The sequence below is a fragment of the Scyliorhinus torazame genome, chromosome 4 (assembly GCF_047496885.1).
Source record: "Scyliorhinus torazame isolate Kashiwa2021f chromosome 4, sScyTor2.1, whole genome shotgun sequence".
Classification (NCBI taxonomy): domain Eukaryota; kingdom Metazoa; phylum Chordata; class Chondrichthyes; order Carcharhiniformes; family Scyliorhinidae; genus Scyliorhinus; species Scyliorhinus torazame.
Window position 1 is genome coordinate 56,857,106 of NC_092710.1, and position 6,054 is coordinate 56,863,159.

The 6,054-nt window shown below is 48.5% G+C and overlaps 1 protein-coding gene across 1 annotated transcript in view; it reads left to right on the forward strand.

Annotated features, from left to right (window-relative positions):
- LOC140410235 (NACHT, LRR and PYD domains-containing protein 3-like) overlaps positions 1 to 6,054 on the forward strand; it is a 437,830-nt gene that overhangs the window by 22,972 nt on the left and 408,804 nt on the right. The window lies entirely within an intron of this gene.

Sequence of the window (6,054 nt, forward strand, 5' to 3'; positions counted from 1 at the left end):
AAGGTAAAGGATGGTGGTGATGAAGATGGAGGCAATGATACATCTCTGCTTGACTCCAGTCTTTACCTTGAAGTTCTTATTTCTGTCGGTGAGGACTGTCGGCAACAACCTGTCATGGAGCAGTCGGAGAATGGTGATTAGTTTCTCTGGACAGCCGGCCTTTGGCAGCATCATCCATAGCACATTACATGGGGGGGGGGCAGGGGGGGAGAGAGGGGGGGGAGAGGAGGGGGGAGAGGGAGGGAGAGAGGGGGGGAGGAGGGGGGAGGGAGGAGGGGCGGGGGGAGGGGGAGGGAGGGGGGGAGAGGAGGGAGGGGGGGAGGGGGAGGGTGGGGAGGGGGAGGGGGAGGGGGGAGGAGGGGGAGGGAGGGGGAGGAGGAGGGGGAGGGGAGGAGGAGGGGAGGGGGAGGGGGGAGGGGGGAGGGGAGAGGGGAGGGAGAGGGGGGAGGGGGGAGGGGGGGGAGGAGGGGAGGGAGGAGGGGGAGGGGGAGGGGGAGGGGGGGGGGAGGGGGGGAGGGAGGGAGGGGGAGGAGGAGGGGGGGAGAGGGGGTTTTAACTCATGACTCCGGAACTCAATCCCTCTACCAATAAAGGCCAACACTCCATAGGCCTTCTTCACAACCCTATCAACCTGGGTGGCAACTTTCAGGGATCTATGTACATGGACACCTAGATCCCTCTGCTCATTCACACTTCCAAGAACTTTACCATTAGCCAAATATTCCGCATTCCTGTTATTCCTTCCAAAGTGAATCACCTCACACTTCTCTACATTAAACTCCATTTGCCACCTCTCAGCCCAGCTCTGCAGCTTATCTATGTCCCTCTGTAACCTGCAACATCCTTCCGCACTGTCGACAACACCACCGACTTTAGTGTCGTCTGCAAATTTACTCACCCACCCTTCTGCGCCCTCCTCTAGGTCATTGATAAAAATGACAAACAGCAACGGCCCCAGAACAGATCCTTGTGGTACGCCACTTGTAACTGAATTCCATTCTGAACATTTCCCATCAACCACCACCCTCTGTCTTCTTTCAGCTAGCCAATTTCTGATCCACATCTCTAAATCACCCTCAATCCCCAGCCTCCGTATTTTCTGCAATAGCCTACTGTGGGGAACTTTATCAAATGCTTTACTGAAATCCATATACACATCAACAGCTCTACCCTCGTCTACCTGTTCAGTCACCTTCTCAAAGAACTCGATAAGGTTTGTGAGGCATGACCTACCCTTCACAAAGCCATGCTGACTATCCCTGATCATATTATCCCTATCTAGATGATTATAAATCTTGTCTCTTATAATCCCCTCCAAGACTTTACCCACTACAGACGTGAGGCTCACCGGTCTATAGTTGCCGGGGTTGTCTCTACTCCCCTTTTTGAACAATGGGACCACATTTGCTATCCTCCAGTCCTCTGGCACTATTCCTGTAGCCAATGATGACATAAAAATCAAAGCCAAAGGCCCAGCAATCTCTTCCCTGGCCTCCCAGAGAATCCTAGGATAAATCCCATCAGGCCCCGGGGACTTATCTATTTTCAGCCTGTCCAGAATTGCCAACATCACTTCTCTACGTACCTCAATGCCATCTATTCTAATAGCCTGGGTCTCAGCATTCTCCTCCACAACATTATCTTTTTCCTGAGTGAATACTGACGAAAAATATTCATTTCGTATCTCACCTATCTCTTCAGACTCCACACACAACTTCCCATCCCTGTCCTTGACTGGCCCTACTCTTACCCTAGTAATTCGCTTATTCCTTACATACCTATAGAAAGCTTTTGGGTTTTCCTTGATCCTACCTGCCATACTTCTCATGTCCCCTCCTTGCTCGTCTCTCTTTAGATCCTTCCTCGCTACCTTGTAACTATACATCGCCCCAACTGAAACTTCACACCTCATCTTCACATAGGCCTCCTTCTTCCTCTTAACAAGAGATTCCACTTCTTTGGTAAACCACGGTTCCCTCGCTCTACGCCGTCCTCCCTGCCTGACCGGTACATACTTATCAAGAACACACAGTAGCTGTTCCTTGAACAAGCTCCACTTATCCAGTGTGCCCAACACTTGCAGCCTACTTCTCCAACCTATCCCCCCCCCCCCCAAGTCACATCTAATGGCATCATAATTGCCCTTCCCCCAGCTAAAACTCTTGCCCTGCGGTGTATACTTATCCCTTTCCATCACTAACGTAAACGTCACCGAATTGTGGTCACTGTCCCCAAAGTGCTCTCCTACCTCCAAATCCAACACCTGGCCTGGTTCATTACCCAAAACCAAGTCCAACGTCGCCTCGCCTCTTGTTGGCCTGTCGACATATTGTGTCAGGAAACCCTCCTGCACACATTGTACAAAAAACGACCCATCTAATGTACTCGAACTATATCTTTTCCAGTCAATATTTGGAAAGTTAAAGTCTCCCATAATAACTACCCTGTTACTTTCGCTCTTATCCAGGATCATCCTCGCCATCCTTGCCTCTACATCCCTAGAACTATTTGGAGGCCTATAGAAAACTCCCAACAGGGTGACCTCTCCTTTCCTGTTTCTAACCTCAGCCCATACTACCTCGGAAGAAGAGTCCCCATCTAGCATCCTCTCCGCCACCGTAATACTGCTCTTGACTAGCAGCGCCACACCGCCCCCTCTTTTGCCTCCTTCTCTGAGCTTACTAAAACACCTAAACCCCGGAACCTGCAACATCCATTCCTGTCCCTGCTCTATCCATGTCTCCGAAATGGCCACAACATCGAAGTCCCAGGTACCAACCCATGCTGCCAGTTCCCCTACCTTATTTCGTATACTCCTGGCATTGAAGTAGACACACTTCAAACCACCTACCTGAACACTGGCCCCCTCCTGCGACGTCAAATCTGTGCTCCTGACCTCTATACTCTCATTCTCCCGTACCCTAAAACTACAATCCAGGTTCCCATATCCCTGCTGTATTAGTTTAAACCCCCCCAAAGAGCACTAACAAATCTCCCCCCCAGGATATTTGTGCCCCTCAGGTTCAGATGTAGACCATCCTGTCTGTAGGAGTCCCACCTTCCCCAGAAAGAGCCCCAGTTATCCAGAAATCTAAATCCCTCCCGCCTGCACCATCCCTGTAGCCACGTGTTTAATTGCTCTCTCTCCCTATTCCTCATCTCATTATCACGTGGCACGGGCAACAACCCAGAGATAACAACTCTGTTTGTTCTAGTTCTGAGCTTCCATCCCAGCTCCCTGAAAGCCTGCCTGACATCCTTGTCCCCTTTCCTACCTATGTCGTTAGTGCCAATGTGGACCACGACTTGGGGCTGCTCCCCCTCCCCTTTCAGGACCCGGAAAACACGATCCGAGACATCATGTACCCTTGCACCTGGGAGGCAACATACCAAACGTGAGTCTCTCTCGCTCCCACAAAATCTCCTATCTGTGCCCCTGACTATCGAGTCCCCAATTACTAATGCTCTGCTCCTCTCCCCCCTTCCCTTCTAAGCCACAGGGACAGACTCCGTGCCAGAGGCCCGTACCCCATGGCTTACCCCTGGTAAGTCCCCCCCCCTCACAAGTATCCAAAGCGGTATACTTGTTTCTCAGGGGAACGACCGCAGGGGATCCCTGCACTGACTGCTTCTTCCCAGTCCCTCTTACAGTTACCCATCTATCTCCAATCTTTGGTGTAACTAATTCCCTGAAGCTGCTATCTATGACCCCTTCTGCCTCCCGAATGATCCAAAGTTCTTCCAACTCCAGCTCCAGTTCCCTAACTCGGTCTTGGAGGAGCTGGAGATGGCTGCACTTCCTGCAGGTAAAATCAGCAGGGACACTAACGGCATCCCTCACCTCAAACATCCTGCAGGAGGATCATTGCACTCCCTCCCTGCCATCCCTCTAACTTTCAACCAAGATCAGGCTAACAAATAAATTAAAAAAAAAAAATAATATAATATGGTACTTAGCTCACACCAATGGTTTTATTATTAGGTTAGAGGAGGAGGGCGGGTGGGAGACACTACACGTGTAGTGTCTCGGGTTTCCTCTCCACCAGAATTTATTGGTGAGGGGAGGGAGGGGAAACCTTCCCAGAAGTCCTCGGGTCGAACTTCCAGTTCCCGCCTTAAAAAAAAAATTCACCCACCGGCAGCCCCTGCACTCTGCTCCCGCCGAAACTCCAAGTGCTGCTCCTGCAAGGTAACTTATTTTAAACTTAAATACTCACCTACCAGCAGCCTCTGCACTCCGCTCCCGCTGAAACTCCAAGTGCTGCTCCTGCAAGGTAATTTATTTTAAACTTAAATACTCACCCACCGGCAGCCCCTGCACTCCGCTCCCGCCGAAACTCCAAGTGATTGCTCCTGCAAGGTAAGTTATTTTAAACCTAAATACTCACCTACCGGCAGCTCCTGCACGCCGCTTCCCAGAAGTCCGCGGGTCGAACTTCCGGTTCCCGCCTTAAAAAAATGTTTTTTTTTTAAAAATACAACAGCAAAGAGGAACAGAAACGGGACCAGGTAAGTGTTTCAAACCTAAATACTCACCCACCGGCAGCCCCTGCACTCCGCTCCCGCCGAAACTCCAAGTGCTGCTCCTGCAAGGTAAGTTATTTTAAACTTAAATACTCACCCACCGGCAGCCCCTGCACTCCGCTCCTGCCGAAACTCCCAAGTCCTGCGACTGGAATATTCCTCCCTGGTTCACTTACTATTCTCATAGTGTACTAAATTGAAAATATACATCCTTAAGAACTGGTGGTTCGAGTTATCCTTCTGAGTTTTGGAACATTAGTGGGTTTCTTAACAAATTCGGGAGTCTTTTGCCGGGATTTTGAACAGCATCGTTCCTTGGGTGTAGAAGACGGCATCCCTTTCCCCTCTCATTGTGCTATGGATATATTAAGCCCCTTTGATGTTATCCTATGGAGTCGACCTTCAGCAGATGTGTGTCAATTTTCTTATCTCTCCTCTTTTGAATTTGCTACCTCTATACTCCATTGTTTTCCTATCATCATGTTTTTTAAAATCCCAAATTCATTTTTGAACCTTAATTTTTCCCAATTCTTATCATAACCAATGTCTTTTTGTGGATGTGTTGAATTCAAAATATCTTTTGTGAGTTCTGTGGAGATCAGCACAGTCTGATCCATAGCTGGGTGCTGGTGGTCAAATCCACAAAAGACGTGTGAATTCCTCAGAATCCATGTTGATTTGCAGTCCAATTTTTAAAAACGCAATCTCTAAAATACTTTTCAAAAACTGCCAACACCATAATGTCACGGCAGCATTTGACCAAGAATGGCATCAAGGAGCCCCAGCTAAACTGGAGTCAATGGGAATCAAAGGGGAAACCCTCTGCTGGTTTGAATCATGAAAAATAATCACATTAAAACGACTGCAGATTCTCACTGATTCTTCAATCTCCTCAAAAAGTGTTATCAAATTTATTTCAGTTTAATAATTGATTCATGATATTTACAGATCTTCACACCTATGTTCAACATGGATCATACCAATTCCAATGACTGTTTTCTGTGCTCAAAACAACTGGGAAATTCATCACAAAACAGATCTCTTTCCTTCTTATTGTCGGTGTATATCTTTCACTTCACTCCTCCGTGTGTTGTGTTATGCTTCTTCATGTAGCATAAGCTGCTTCCTTGATGTATACTCTGACAAAGGAAGGTTCAGACTTGGAGATAGGTTTAACACATTTATTGAACAGTTAACAATTCTCCGACTTGGGTTTGACTCTCCTGCTGATCTTGCTATAGTAACTCAATCTAACTAACCAGTCTGCTCGAATCCATACAGTGGGTGTGATGCTTCCTGATCTGCCCCTGTGCCTCGCAGTGTCGCCTATAAAAAGGAGAAAGAGCATATGTGCCCTGTCCTTTTATATGGGTAGCCCCCTTGTGGTAGTGTCACCTCTGGGTGTGTCTCGACTGCCCATTGGTCGTGTCCTATCTTACTGACCTATTGGTTGAATGTCTGTGTGTCATGATGTCTCTGGTGCTCCCTCTAGTGTTTATTTAGTCTTAGTGTATTTGCATTAACCCCTTG